The sequence below is a fragment of the Nomascus leucogenys genome, chromosome 10 (genome assembly GCF_006542625.1).
Source record: "Nomascus leucogenys isolate Asia chromosome 10, Asia_NLE_v1, whole genome shotgun sequence".
Taxonomy (NCBI): Eukaryota; Metazoa; Chordata; class Mammalia; order Primates; family Hylobatidae; genus Nomascus; species Nomascus leucogenys.
The window spans coordinates 35,990,110-36,006,991 of record NC_044390.1 but is presented as its reverse complement, the minus strand read 5'-3'; the positions used below and the strand labels follow the sequence as shown (position 1 = coordinate 36,006,991).

General features: G+C 39.8%; 1 pseudogene; it reads left to right on the top strand.

Moving 5' to 3' along the window:
- The first annotated feature begins 7,554 nt into the window (after positions 1-7,554).
- On the top strand, positions 7,555-9,148 carry LOC100591381 (annotated as a pseudogene).
- Positions 9,149-16,882: the final 7,734 nt, after the last annotated feature.

Genomic DNA, 16,882 nt, shown 5'->3' with positions numbered 1-16,882 from the left:
TTTTGAGACAAGATCTTGCTGTCACTCAGGCTGCAGCGCAGTGGTGTGATCATGGCTCACTGCAGCCTACCCCGGGCTCCAGCAGTCTTCCTACCTCGGCCTCCTGAGTAGCTGGGATCACAGGTGCATGCCACCATGCCTGGCTAACTTTTTTATATTTTTGGTAGGCATGGGGTTTTGCCATATTGTCCAGGCTGGTCTCAAACTCTTGGGCTCAAGCAGTCTTCCTGCCGTGGCCTCCCAAAGTGTTGGGATTATAGGCATGAGCCACCACACCTGGCCAGGGAGGCAATGGGCTCTGAAAGGTTATGACTAGCAGAATATAGTGAGTAGAGGTTAGAATGATTTTATGATTCTAAATTTTCAGTTATTTACTAGAATGTCATGATACTGAGCCACCACCACCGTAAGATTTTAAGCTTTACTGATACCCAAACTAACCATTTAGGAACATATTACTTTAAAATTTTCATTTGCACAAATGTTGAGTACCTACTCTACAAGATACTGTGTTAGATACTTTTGTGTAAGATAGGCCATAGCATTCTAGTGTGGTATCTTGTAGTCTCATGTAAATACAGGTTCTACCTACACAATTACTATAGCTGTCAGATATGAGGTAGGTGGATATAACATGTAGAAAATGTAGGCACTGAGTCTAGAAATTGGACCGCTTCCCTATTACAGTATAGAAACCAGTCCTGTGTACCACTTTAGCTCTTTATTCCCCCTGAAAGTTTATCATTTTACATCATGACCTCTTCAGCTTTCCTCAAGTGAGGGGAAAAAATTACCTTAACACAAAATGCAAGAATCTTACCTAGGCATCTAACCTAAGAATACCGTCAAAAGTTACTTGTAGAATGTGAAAACTGGAGCTAATAGTTATTAAAGGTAGGCCGGGCGCGGTGGCTCAAGCCTGTAATCCCAGCACTCTGGGAGGCCAAGGCGGGCGGATCGTGAGATCAGGAGATCGAGACCATCCTGGCTAACACGGTGAAACCCCGTCTCTACTAAAAATACAAAAAATTAGCGAGGTGTGGTGGCAGGCGCCTTTAGTCCCAGCTACTTGGGAGGCTGAGGCAGGAGAATTGCGTGAACCCGGGAGGCAGAGCTTGCAGTGAGCAGAGATCCCGCCACTGCACTCCAGCCTGGGCGACAGAGCGAGACTCCGTCTCAAAAAAAAAAAAAAGTTATTAAAGGATTTTAGTGATGGGTGCCTTTTCACAATAGTATATCTTAGGTTATCTATTATAAAGACTTCTGATGAAGTCATTTTTATACAGCTCAGAAATTGATCCAAGGATACTGGCAGCCCATTCTACTCCCAAGTGTGTAAACTTGAGCGTTTTATATTTCACATTATAAACACATGGTATGTATGCTTGTGCACAGTGAGAGACTGCCTACTTCTATAGCAGTCCATTTTATGTTTTCCTTGACTTACTGAATCATCTAACTGTGAACACTAAAAGACGGAATGGCCCACCTCTTATCTCTATTGTGTGTACCTGGGCAGTAAGTTATCTAGAGTAATTTGTCTTCTGACAGTTGTTTCTTCTGCTTACACATGCGGACAGAATGTGCCCTCTAATTAGATTTGGCCGATATTAGTTATTTGATCGGTTAATAGGAAAGGTAAAAACAGGGAGTCAAATTTATATTTATTCTTTTTAGTTTCCTTTGCTATTTCTCTCCCCTAACCTTCTAATTTTGAGGGCACTTCCAGGGGACTAGTCTCTATACTTTGTGCTCTTATCCAGTCTCATGGCTGTAGGATTTGCAGGCTGTCAGTTTCCAAATTTATATTTCCAATTCAGATGAGCTAATATTTCAGCCCTTCCTCTCCCCTACTACCTACCTGCTCAACCCACAGCCTTACCCAACAGCGAATATAAATACTATAATTTCAATTGTGTAGGCCCGAAACAAATCACTCTTGACTCCTCACACCCTACATCTACAGGGAAGTGCTTTGTCTCTACCACCAGAAAATACCTGGGACCTCTTACTAATGCTGGGGTTGCTCTCTGCCTTTGCGACTGCACAGTCTGTTGTCAGTATAGCTGTCAATCTATATTGTTTCTTTAAAATCCTGCAGTGGCTCCCCATTTCTTTACTTAAGAGACAGGATCTCTGTCACCCAGGTTTGAGTGCAATGGTGTGACCGTAGCTCACTGCAACCTTGAACTCCTGGGTTCAAACGATCGTCACACCTCAACCTCCCAGAGCACTGGGATTACAGGTTTGAGCCACCTCACCCAGCCCGCTCTTCATTTCTATCAGAGTAAAGCTGCAGTCCTGACAAGTCTCTCCATGATTTGCTCCCCCACTCCCCCTACTTTTTTTTTTTTTTTTTTTTTTGAGATAGAGTCTCACTCTCACCTTAGTTAGAGTGTAGTAGCATGAGCTCAGCTCACTGCAACATCCACCTCCTGATCTCAAGCAATTCTCTCACACCAGCCTCCTGAGTAGCTGGACGTGCGCACCACCACGCCTGGCTAATTTTTGTCTGTTTTGTAGAGATGGGCTTTTTGCCATCTTGCCAAGGCTGGACTCAAATTCCTGGACTCAAGCTCCTCCTGCCTCAGCCCCCCAAACTGCTGGGAATACTGGCATGAACTGCCGCACCCAACCAATTTGGCTTCTCTTACCTCTGACCAGATCTGCCAATACGTTTCCCCATGCTCACTCCATTCTAGCCACTCTGGCCTTGTTTTTCAAACAGGCTAGGTATCATCTTGTGTCTGAGTCTTTGTGTGGGCCATTTCCCCTGCCTGGAATGCTGGAGATAGCTCCCTGAGAAGAATCTCAGTGAGGTTTGTTTTTACCGTTCTGTTGAATGGAAACTGCTACCTCCCTTAACTGCTTTATTGTTTACTCTTCCCAAGCATTTATGACCTAACACTATATATTTTGCTTGTTCATTCAAATATAAAGTCCCTTGAAGCAAGGATCTTACTGTAGTTTCTGTTAAATCCCAAGTGTCTACATCAGCGTGTGGCAAGCGAATGTTAATATTTGAATGAACGATCTTGAATTGTAGTTCTGCCTCACTGTCTTGTTAGCAACTATTGTAAGAGCTACGTCAGCATGTTTAAAATTGTAAAGCATATAGAAGTTGGCATTCTAACAATTTTTAAGCATACAATTCAGTGGCATTAAATACATTCACGGTGTTTTGCAACCATCACCACTATCCATTTCCAGAACTTTTCCATCATCCCAAACTCTACCCATGAAACAGTAACTCCCCATTCCCACCCTAGCCCCAGTCCCCGATCATCTCTATTGTACTTCTGTCTCTGAATTTGCCTATTCTGGGTACATCATATAAATAGAATCGTACAATATTTGTGCTTTGGGTCTGGTTTATTTCACTTAATATGTTTTTTTGTTTTTTGAGACAGAGTCTCGTTCTGCCGCCCAGGCGGGAGTGCAGTGGTGCAATCTCGGCTCACTGCAAGCTCTGCCTCCCAGGTTCATGCCATTCTCTTGCCTCAGCCTCCCGAGTAGCTGGGACTACAGGTGCCCGCCACCACACTCGGCTAATTTTTTATATTTTTAGTAGAGACGGGGTTTCACCGTGTTAGCCAGGATGATCTCGATCTCCTGACCTCATGATCCGCCCGCCTCGGCTTCCCAAAGTGCTGGGATTACAGGCGTGAGCCACCGCGCCCGGCTATTTCACTTAGTATGTTTTTAAGATTCATCCATGTTGTAGCATGTGTCAATATGTGGCTGAATATCATCCCATTTTATGTACATATATGCCACATGTTTATCCATCTGTCAGTGGACAGCTTGTTTCTACCTTTTGAATATTGTGAATAATGCTACTATGAACATAGGTGTACAACTATCTTTAAGTCCCTGTTTTCAGTTCTGGGTATATAGGAGTGAAATTGCTGGGTAATGGTAATTCAGTGTTTAACTTTTTGGGGGATCATGAAACTTTCCCACAGCTACTATACCATTTTACGTTCTTACCAGCAGTGCATGAGGATTGTAGTTTCTGTACATCCTCAACAATACTTGTGCGTTTCTTTTTATCTGATAGTAGTCATCCTAATGGGGACAAGTGGTTATTTCATTGTCAATGGCAATTTTTAAAGCAGCTCATTTTTATTGAGACTTTACAAAGTACTTAACTTGCTGGGCACAGTGGCTCATGTCTGTAATCCCAGCACTTTGGGAGGCCAAGGCGGGTGGATCGCTTGAGCTCAGGAGTTCTAGCCTGGGTAATATGGTGAAACCCCATCTCTACAAAAATTAGCTGGGTGTGGTGGCACAGGTTTGTGGTCCCAGCTACTCAGGAGACTGATGTGGGAGGATCGCCTGAGCCTGGTAGGTCGAGGCTGCAGCAAGTGAAGATTGTCCCACTGCACCGCAGGTTGGGCGACAGACCCTGTCTCAAAAAGAAAAACCAAAGTAAACTTAGTTTTCATTGAACCAATTCTCTTTTGCACTCAGTGTTTCATTGGTTTACATAATATTGTGATGACATCACAGGCAAAATTACCATTGACATAGTTTAGAAATAAACACAGCTGACTAAACATTACTACTAGCATGAGTTCTTGGATATGATGTATTTTGTGTGACTAAGTCAGTTTTATAGAGAGAATGTATAGTTAGGTTATGTGGGGCCATCTGAGGGCTTTTAGAATATTGACATTTTCTTAAATGCTCCGAGTTTGCTCCTGAAAGTATGGTCTACAGGGTATCAACATTGGCATCACGTGGTCTGGGAACTGGTCACAAGTGCAGAGTGTACCATGCGAAATCAAAATCTACATTTGAGCAAGATCCCCAGTGATTTGTATGCACATTAAAGATTGACAAATTGTGCCTTTAAACTACTTTTAATGGCTACCTGGTGTTTCAACTTGTAACATAATTTTAACCAGTTCTTGCCACTGAGTGTTCAGGTTATTTCACTAGGTTTTTGAGTATCATAAAGGATGCTGCAGTGAATTTCCTCATAGGTAAATCTTAGTGCAAATGCAAGTATCTGTTTTCCAGTAATGAATTTCTTGGAGTGCTTGATTCAGAGTATGAATATTTGAGTTTTTGACACATTAAATTGCCCCGATTTACTTTTACCCCAGCTGTATGTGAAAATGTGTATTTCTCCACATTCTTTTCAATAATAGTGCTTTAAAAAAACTTTTAGTGATGGAAATGGGTGTCTTATTTTTAACTTTCGTGATTGTTAGAGTGGCTTAAATATATTTAAATGTTAGTTGTGTGCTTCCATCTAGAGATAGGCATACATAAGAAATGAATCGGTAAATCATGATGTGGTATTTCCATTTTAATAATTGAGGAAATAGTTGAGCACTACAACCAGTGAAGGGCAGACCCAGGAACTGAAGATCTGATTTAGGAACCAAGAAAGATCTGAAAGATCCTTTTCTAATCTATCAAACCAGAATTAACCTAATATATTCTGACTATTATGGTGGAGTCAGCTAATCAAATCAAACCCTTTTTATTTCCATTCTTATACTGAAAATGTTTCTAAGTTTACTTAGTGCACACAATGAGAGTCATTTAAAAGGAATTTATTTAGTATTTAGATCGTTACCTTAGAGAATCCTTAGATAATACTTTTATTTTTATGTGGGGTCTCACTGTCACCCAGGCTGGAGTGCAGTGGCATGATCATGGTTCATCATAGCCTCAACCTCCTGGGCTCAAGCCTCCCGCATAGCGGGGACTACAGATGTGCACCACCACACCCAGCTGATTTTTGTGTTTTTTGTAGAGGCGGATTTTGCCATGTTGCCCAGGCTGGTCTCGGATGCTGGGCTCAAGTGATTCACCCTCCTCGGCCTCCCAAAAGTGCTGGGATTGCAGGCGTGAGCCACTGCACCTGGCCTGAGAATACATTTAAGTTTGTTTTTTTTTTTTAGGAAATTTATAGTATCCTAACATTCTGAATAGAATTCTCGTGGTAGGTGTAAGAAAGTGGTCTTAATTTTACTTAGCTATGTAATGCTGCTTTTTGTTTTTGTTTTTAGCCCTAGGTGAAAGCCTATTATAGGCTATTATATATATATATATATTATATATATAAAATATATATATTACATATTATATATATACATAGCATTTGAATGTCTATGTGTGTGGTATTCAGGAAGGAGATATAAAGCCAGTGAATATTCTGTTTTTTTAGGAGCCAGGAAATAATTTCCATTCGGTGAGTAACTCAAAGTGTTTGCAATGTGCAAAATACCTTGAGCATACAAAGAAAAAACAATTGGCTGTCTAGAAGAAAGGAACTAAAGAGACTAATATGTGCTTTCCCATACGTTATTTCATGTAAGTGTTAAAAACAGTCCTATTGGGATTCCTTGTTTACAGGTGAGGTAAGGTATTTTGTAAGATTCAGTAGCAGAGCAGTGATCTATGTTAGGAGTCAGAAAAGCCAACCCAGAGAATGTGACGGTAGAACTGATTCTTAGAGGTCATTATTTGAAGATACGAGATGATATGTATATTGTGAAAGAATCTACAGATAACGTTAATAGACTTAAAAATTTAGCAAGATCAGTGAATACAAAGTCAATTTAGAAGCCAGATATAATGTAGCTAGTGTTAAATTTAATAAAAGGTGTGCAAAGTTCTCTTTGTAGAAAGTTTTAAAGCTTTACTGAAAGACATTAAGATAGACCCAAATCAATGGACATCTGTTTGCTCCTGAAAGTGTGTTCTACAGACTGGCATCGTTGACATCAATATTCCTGTTGTTGGGTAGGAGGACTCAGTATCATTAAATATGACAGCTCCTCCCAAATATGTAGCATCAATGCGAATCAGAATATCCCAAGAAGTTTGTTTTTGTTACTGAATATGACTGACTGATTCTAAATTTTATATGGAAGCTCAAAAGCAAATGATAACCAAGAGGGAGGTGGAGTGAGACTTGCCTTACCAGATACTAAGCCGTATTGTAAGTAAGATAACACTTGATGCAGGAACAGACCATGGAACAATATACAGAGACTAGAAACCACATATTATGAAAACTAGATTTATGATAGAATGGGAATCTCATACATAAATATCAATTCTAGGTGGATTAAATGTGGACTTAATGTAAGAGGCAAAGCCAGACTCTTAAGAAGAAATTATAGGAAATAATTGTATGACCTTGGATTGGAGAAGGAGTTCTTAAGACATAAAAGGACAAATTATAAAGGGAAAGATTGATAAATTTGAATAAAATTAAGAAATCCTGATTATTAAAAGAGTGAAACGAAAAGTCCCAGACTGGGAGAAGATATTGGAACACAGATAATTGACAAAGGACTTTTATCAAGAATAGGTAATAAACCATACATATATGAGAACAATAGAAACCCAATAGAAAAATGGTCAACTCGGGCCGCCGCCGCCGCTGCCGCTGAATGATGTGAGCTGCAGCGGGCGGTTTCGGCTCGTGGCCACGAGCCACTTCTGCGGCTGTCCAGAGAACCAGAGGTTGTCGATCCCCTGTCGTCTTCCTCTTCGCCCCCAGGAGGAGCGAGAGGGAGCCGCGGTTGATGTGAGAAATAGACTTCCGGGAAATGGCCTCTAAATCTTGGCCGAATTTTTTAGCCTTCCTCTGTGGATCGGCAATAGGATTTTTTTTTTTTTTTTAATGTTCTCAGCTATTTAGTATTTTGGGAGAATAGGGTGACACCTAGCCTAATACTCTTCATAATGATCCTCATGCGAGGCATTCAGATGATAATGGCACAATCATCTAGAAGGACAAATGAACTTCAATGAAGATTCTAGCCAACATAAAGATGAGAACACCGACATCGCTGAAAACCTCTATCAGAAAGTTAAAATTCTTCTCTGGGTTATGACAAGCCCTTAAAACCTAGAGAAAAAGGCCAAACTTGTCAAAGGTACATGGGCCCAGCATTGTCACAAAGTGTTATGAGTTCAGAAGAAAATAAAGACTTCCCTACTGTGGGATTGAAAACCAAAGAAGGCAGAGATCAGCTGTACTGGAAAACAAAGCTTTTCAGTATGTTCATGAACATTGTTTAGAAGATGCTGATTGGTTTTTGAAAGCAGATGATGACACGTATGTCATACTAGACAATTTGAGATGGCTTCTTTCAAAATATTACCGTGAAGAACCCATTTACTTTGGGAGAAAATTAAAACCCTATGTAAAGCAGGGCTACACTGAGTGGAGGAGCAGAATATGTGCTAAGCAAAGAAGCCTTGAAGAGATTTGTTGATGCATTTAAAACAGACAAGTGTACATTTAGTTCCTCCATTGAAGGCAGCACTGGGGAGATGCATGGAAATTATAAATGTAGAAGCAGGAGCTTCCAGAGATACCACTGGAAAAGAAACTTTTCATCCCTTTATGCCAGAACATTTAATTAAAGGTTATCTACCCAGAACCTTTTGGCACTGGAATTGCAACTGTTATCCTCCTGTAGAGGGTCCTGGTTGCTGTTCTGATCTTGCAGTTTCTTTTCACTATGTTGATTCTACAGCTATGCATGAGTTAGGATACCTCATTTATCATCTTTGTCTATACGATTATTTATACAGATATCAACCTGTCTTACCTGAAAATATACTAAAGGAAATTAGTCAAGCAAACAAAAATGAAGGTACAAAAGCGAGGTTAGGAAACCCTTGAATGAAAGTAAATGATGAACAAAGGTAAAATGTCTAGCATTGCGCTGAAGAAGGACTTCTGCATTTCTAACATAGAACACTGGAATCCCAATGAGGAATTCTAAGTGAACATTCCATGTAGAAATCTTTCACATGAATGATTATAAACTGAAGCTTTAAGTGAGCTGTGAAGTCTGTTAAAATGTGTTTTCATACAGTAATATATAACTATATCTATATATATATGAAGAACTTGTGTTTTTAAAATGGTGGCCAGGTAGAGGAACTAGAAAAGAGATTTTGTTGCCTATTTTTGACCATCTGTATTATTGTCCCTGAGAAACTAAAACAAATAAATTTGCTAAAACTACAGTGCACCATCTTAGTAATAAACAGATCTGCCCCAAAGAAAATGTTTAAAAAATGGACAACAAACATGAACTGACATTTCACAGAAGAAAGTTTATAAATATATGAAATAAAATTTAATTTTATTCTGGAAAGTGCATATTAAATTCACAGGTGCCATTTTTTACCTACAATATTGGCAAAAAAAAATGTTCAAAATGTAATCTGAGTATTGGCTAGTATACGGTGCAAGTGAAAATACTGCTGGAAGGGGTATAAATTCATACGACGGTTTTGGAATCTAGTTTAACATTACTTGGTAAAGTAAATGTGCATATATCCCCAGGAGAAACTCGTATCTTTACACTAGGAGACATTTACAAGAATGTTTATAGCAACATCATTTGTAATAAAAAACTGGAAACATCTCAAATATCCACCAATAGAATAGATAAATAGTAGGACATTCATACAATAAAATAGTATGGAGCCCGAAAATGTAAGAACTAGTTACACACGTGAACATAAAAAGACCTTAACATTGGCCGGGTGTGATGGATCACAAGGTCAGGAGTTCAAGACCAGCCTGGCCAAGATGATGAAACCCCATCTCTACTAAAAATACAAAAATTAGCAGGGCATGGTGGCAGGCGCCCATAATCCCAGCTACTCGGGAGGCTGAGGCAGAGAATTGCTTGGACCCAGGAGACGGAGGCTGCAGTGAGCCGAGCTCACGCCACTGCACCCCAGCCTGGGCAACAGAGCGAAACTCCATCTAAAAAAAAAATAAAAAATAAAAATCTTAACATCTTTGCTGGAATAAGCAAATCACAGATGAATTCACACAATATTCCATTTATATCAGAGATTCTAACATTTAGAGACATATTAGAAAAGCAACGTAAGAAACCATTAATAAAATTCAGCATAGTTTCCTAGGGGCAGGAAGGTAGAGGGATGTAATCAAGGAGGAAGTCTCACAGGGCATCTAATGTGCCATAACCAACCAGAATGGCTGGCATCCAAGCGTTTTTACTTTTTGGACGGTATATATTTTAATACACAAGTATGATGTATTTTATAATCAATAAAATAATATAAATATGCTTACTATTGTATAAAGTCTAGCTGAATTCTAGATCGTTTAAGTGGCCATCATACCTAGAAGGTGATAGTAATAAATATTTAAAGTAATACTTAGGTGCTTTTCCAAAAACATGTCAAATACTACTTTAATTTTCTATTTATAGTATCTGAAATTTTGTTTTAGTACATTTTACTTGAAGTGGGAGATAATAGTCCAATGAGGGCATGGAAGTAACAAATAGTTAATGTTATAAAGAGTCTTCTGCTCTATCAGAGAATCTCAATATGAAAGAGAGGAACTTGTAGTTTGAAAAAGCATATTTTGAAACTATTATTGCTTTGATATATTTTATTTCAAATAATATCAAAGGAGATGGTAAGGCTTAACAACACTTTCTCTCCAGATAGCCATAAAGTTAGTCTTCATACAGCACTAGGTGGGGGAAGCCAAGGACCTGGTCACCAGTGTACCAAGTACTGGACGGGGGGTTGGGAGGACTTCAGTTACCACTTATGGTATCTCTGGGTCCACAACAAGGTAAACAGTTTGAAACACTGAGTTGCAGTTGATGCCACACAAAAATTTCTCTATTTGTTGTCTTGGTTGGGACACAGTGATCAGTACAAGTAATGTATCTGAATGGGGACTTAACAGTCATCCTCCCTTATGAAGCAGACTGCTGTAGAATTTCACGCGACTTGGGGCCACTCTGGTGAGCCTGTATATCTTCCTGACACGTTTGCACCTGGTGGTAATCTACCTGTGCCAAACCATTTCTGCCCTTACGGTGGTGTGGTATCTCATTTTTTCAAATACTTTTCAGAGTCCTAACAGCTCTCAGATCTCAGAACGATGACCTCAATTGGAGCCTGCTTCCTGGAGAAATTGGCCAAGGTAGACATTACCAGAACCAGGGTCTTTCCAGGACAGATTAAACCTTGGCATTGTTGAAAGCAACTACCATTACATGACAGCTTGCCAAGATGGGTTGGGGAAGCCAGGATTTTGGTGATGATGAATAGTGTCTTCCAACATTTGGGAAACCTTAAATACTATTGGGTTCTGTGTATTCATTCAGAATTACTGAGTTGCCCATTAGATGTCAGGCACTGTGCTAGGGTCAAACTAAAAACTGCACCTCAAGATTAGCTAATATTTGCATGAAGCAGTGGATATTTTAATCTTTTTAGAGACAGGGTCTTACTATGTTGCCCAGGCTAGACTTGAACTCGTAGGATCAAGTGATCCTCCTGCCTCAGACTCCTGAGTAGCTGGGACCACAGGTGCGTGCCACTGTACCCAGCAATTTTGCTCGATCTGTAGGGCTCCCAATCTGCTATGTCTGAGATCTTGTTGAATCTTATAACTTAGAAAAGATGTAGCTCAGGAATTTCATTTTTTGGGCTTTCACATATATGCACTTTTCAGGGTTAGCCAAAAAGAGGTGGTGCTGCAGTATTCAGGATGTCTTATGTCTTGGAAGAAGAGTTTATGTGAGGTCATTATGGGATCTGAATCAGATAAGATACAGTTAGTATCTCTCTTCAGGTAGGATTCATTTAACAAATACTCTGGTCACATATCCAGGTGCCAAAATGAATATAGCCATGAATGTAACATAACATCCCTCATCTCTTGAAGATTATTTGTAGTGAGGAAAGGCAGACAATGATCAAATATATCAGTTTATGTTAAAAATTATTAACCAGTATAAAGCAAGGTATTACTATATATGTTTGTCAAGGAAGATGCTTATAAAGTGTGGTTTGAACAGAGCTGAAAAGATAGGGAGTGATAGTCATGTGGCTATCCGGGAGAAAACCTTTTTTTTTTTTTTTTTTTTTTTTTAAGATGGAGTTTCGCTCTTGTTGCCCAGGCTGGAGTGCAATGGCGCGACCTCGGCTTACTGCAGCCTCCACCTCCCGGGTTCAAGCAATTCTCCTGCCTCAGCCTCCTGAGTAGCTGAGATTACAGGTGCCCACCACCATGCCGGCTAATTTTTTTGTATTTTCAGTAGAGATGGAGTTTCATCATGTTGGCCAGGGTAGTCTCGAACTCTTGACCTCAGGTGATCCACCAACCTCGGCCTTCCAAAGTGCTGGGATTACAGGTGTGAGCCATGATGCCCAGCCAGAGAAAACATTCTTGCAGAAGTAATAGTGCAAGTGCCCTAAAGTGTAATTGAGGCAGCAAAAGGCTGGTAGAATGAGGGAAGAGAAGAATGGTCAGAAATGGGTTCAAGAAGATATTTAGGGACATGATTTTGTAGAGCTTTATAGGGAATGGTAAAGATTTCAGGTTTTTTCATGGTATGACAAAATTTGGAAGCATATGAGCAGATAAGGTATAATCCTACATTTATTTTATCACTGGTTACTATTTGAAAAATAAGCTGCTAGGGAACAATTCTAGAAGCAGGTGGACCTATTGGAATTAAAGCAAAGGCTTTAATATGGGTAAGAGAAAAAAGTATAGTTTCTTAGATTAGGGTAATAGCAGTGGAAACAAAGATTCCGAGTTTATTTTTAAGGTAAAGCTAACTTCGTCTGTTGCTGTATAGGTGAATATGAGAAAAAGAAATAATATCTCCAAAGTTTTTGACCTAAGAAAATGAAGAAGGAAAAACTCATCTAATAATGAAAGAAGACTGGGGAATGGGGTGGAAACTTTTGAGGGGGTAGGTATCAAAAATTTCATGCTGGATATGTTGAGTTTGAGAAAACAGACCACCAAGTGGACACACCAAGAAGTCATCTGAATATACATATTGGGAATTCAAGGTCAGTGTCAGGGCTAGAGATAGAATTGTGGGAAGTATAGGGCTGGGCGTGGTGGCCCAAGCCTGTAATCCAGCACTTTGGGAGGCCGAGGCAAGTGGATCATGAGGTCAGGAGATTGAGACCATCCTGGCTAACACGGTGAAACCCTGTCTCTACTAAAAATACAAAAAATTAGCCAGGCGTGGTGGTAGGCGCCTGTAATCCCAGCTACTCGGGAGGCTGAGGCAGGAGAATTGCTTGAACCCAGGAGGTGGAGGTTGCAGTAAGCCGAGATCGTGCCACTGCACTCCAGCCTGGGCGACAGAGTGAGACTCCATCTCAAAAAAAAAAAAAAAAAGTGTGGGAAGTATGGGTATATAAATAGTATTTAAAGCAGTGGGACCAGATGAGCTCACTGAGAGAATGATAGTTAAAAGGTCAGCAGGCTGAACCCCGGGGTTCTCCTATATTTAAGATAGAGAAAATTAGACTGACTCAATAAAGAAGACTGAGGGGACAACCTGTGAGGTAAGAGAGCTGAGAGAGAAAGAGAAAAAAATTAAAGTGGCGCGGGGGGCCTTGAAGCAAAGTTTCATAAAAGAGGGAGAAACATTAAGTGTCTGGCATACTACTGAAGGATTGACTAAGATGAAGACTGAATTGACCATTTGATTTGACAATTAAGTTCACTAGTGGCTGAGCAGTATGGTTTGAATGGAGTGGTGAGGACAAAAGGGTGATTTGAGTGAACTGAGGAGGGAATAAGAGGGGAGATAGTGAAAACAGTTTTTTTGTTTGTTTGTGGAGATTGGGTCTTGCCCTGTCACCCAGGCTGGAGTGTAGTGATGTGATTATGGCTCATTGCAGCCTCAACCTCCTGGGCTCAAGCAATCCTCCCACTTCAGCCTCCCAAGTGGCTGGGACTAAAAGCATTCACCACCAAGCCTGGCAATTTTTAAAAAATTTTTGTAAAGATGAGGTCTTTACTATGTTGCCCAGGCTGGTCTTGAACTCCTGGACTCAAGTTATCCTCCTGCCTTGGCCTCCCAAAGTGTGAGGATTACAGGCGTGAGCCACTATGCCCATCCCAGAAATGGTCTTTAGAAGAGTACTGTAGTATGTCAGCAAGGCAATGGAACAGGAAGCCCAAGACCGTTCTTCTGTCATGGATAAATGAATTTAACAATGATAGACCAAATCCCTCTGTGAGAAATCCAGAAACCGGTTACAGGTTGCTTTACCGCAAGTGAGACTAAAATCAACGGCATCAAAGCCAGGTAGGAAAATTCAACTACCTGTCGCTTGCCAGAGCCTCCCAGCCCCCAACCCTGCACAGCGTGGAGCAATTGGGAGGAAACCTTCAAAGTTCTATCTGCAGAGGAAAAGGACTAGAACATATATACAACATTCTAAGTTTTAGGGACCTGGCTGAGGGACAGCTTTCTGTATTTTTGCCTGAATCTGAGCACAGCAAGGGGGCACCAGCTGTAAGCTCTGGGAGCACACTGCTCCGGAGTCTGCAGTACCACAGACAGACACTAGGCGAAGCTCCAGTACCATGACTTGCTATAGCACCCAAGACGCCACAGTATTGCAGGGGAACTTCTGAGTAGAAACCCCGCAAACCTCTTCAGGTAGAATTCACACACAAGCCTAAAGAGGATGCATTCCCAGAAAAGGCTTAAGAAGCCTCCAGAATCTCTAGCCAGGCTGAATGGAGAAAGCATTTGATATAGAAAACGAGATCAGAAAATCTGGGTGAGATGGCTGATTCTTCAATACTAAAATCCCAACAAAAATTAATGAGACATAAAGAAATGGAAACATGGCACATTTAAGAAACCAATTAAATTTCCAGAAACCAACTTGAAATAAATGGAGGTAAATGAGGTGCCAGAGAATTAAGAAATACCATTATAAGAATGCCTAATTAAAATAGAGCATAGATAGCTAAACAAAACGAAGAAAATCATGCATAAACGGATTGAGAATATCATCAAAGAGACAAGCTATAAAGAAGTACCAAACAAATTCTGCAACTGAAGAATACAATAGCCGAATTGAAAAAAAAAAATCTCTAGAGGGATTGAACAGACTTGGAAAGGCCGAAGAAATAGTGAACTCAAAAGACAGGACTTTCAAAATTGCTGAGGCACAGGAGAATGAAAAAATATGAAGAGAGCCTAAGGGGCTTATGGGACACCATCAAATAGAACAACATTATGGGAGTTTCAGAAGAAAAATAGAGAAAAAGGCACAGACCTATTAGAAGAAATAACAGCAAAAAATTTCCTAGATATGAGAGAAATTGACATATAAAAGAAACTAAGAAAATGCCAGCAAAGATAAATCTCAAGAGACCACTCCAAGACACATCATAATAAACTATCAAAAACAGAATCACGAAAGCAGCAAGAGAAAAGCACTCATCATGTACAAGAGGGCTCCTAATCGATTATTAGCAGGTTTCTCAGCAGAAACCTTGCAGACTAGAAGGGAATGGGATGATATATTCAAAGTATAAAAGTTCCTGATCAGGTAAATGCACAGAAATATATACAGTCCTATAATATTGTAATGTAGGTGTGTAAATTACATTTAATTCTAGCATAGAATTTATTTATTATTTTTAAAGTTGGGGTCTAGCTTTGTTGCCCAAGCTGGTCTTGAACTTTTGGGCTCAAGCAGTCCTCCTGCCTTACCCTCTGAGTAGTTGGAGCTACAGGTGTGCACCACCACGCCCAGATACCAGTTTTGAATACAAAAAACAAAAGTGTAAAAAGTAATTATATATCTGAGTAATGGATACTCATTATAAAAAGAAAATTGTGTTATTAATTACAAAGTGGAGGGGGGCAGAGATGTAAAGGAGTAGAGTTTTTATACATGAATGAAGTTGTTAGCTGTTTCAAATAGGATGTTACAATGTTTAGGTGTTTTATGTAATTGCAATGGTAACCACAGAGAAAATACCTACAAAATATACACAAAGGGAAATGAGAAGGGAATCAAAGCATGTCACTACAAAAAAAAGAAACAAACAAAAAACACACAACAAAACAAAAAAGACAGCAATGGAAGAATGTAGGGACAAAAAAGCTACATAACATACAGAAAACAACAAAATGGCAATAGTGAGTTCTTTCCTATCAGCAATTACTTTAAAGGTAGATGTGATGAACACTAATTAAAAGACATAGATTGGCTGAGTGGATTTAAAAAAAAAAAAAAACAAGATCCAACTATATGCTTTTTACAAGAGACTTACCTTAGACTTAGGGACACACAAAGTCTAAACGTGAAGGGATGGAAAACAGTTCCATGTAAATGGGAGGCTAAAAGAGAGCGGGGGTGGCCATATGTAATACTAGACAAGATAGTCTTTAAGTAGAAACTCAGGAGGACAAAAAAGGATGTTATGTAATGATAAGAGTCCATTCATCAGGAACATATAACAACTATAAATATATGCACATCTAATGTTAGAACTCCCAAATAGGTGGAGTATTGACAGGACTGAAAGAAGAAATTAACAGCAACACAATAATAGCAGGAGACATAATACTTCTCTTTCATTTATGGCCAGAACAACCATACAGAAGATCGACAAGGAAACAGAAGACATGAACAACAGTATAGATCAGTTGGCTGTAACTGATGTCTACTCATCAACAGCAGAATACACATTCTTAAGGACTCATGGAGGATTCTCCAAGATAGACCACATGTTAGGCCATAAAACAAATCTTGACAAATTTAAGGAGATTGAAATCATACAAAGTATCTTCTCCAATGACAATGAAATAAAACAAGAAATCAATAGCAGAGGGAAAGTCCACGAGTTTGTGGAAACTAAGCAGTGCCCTCTTAATGAATGGGTCAGAGAAGAAAGCACCAGTGAATTTAGAAACTATCTGGAAACAAATGAAAACAAAAAGGCAACATATCACACTTATGGAATGCAGTGAAAGTAGAAGTGAGAGAGAAGTTTATAGCAGTACCCTGATATCAAAAACAGACAAAAACACAACAAGGAAACTGTGGACCA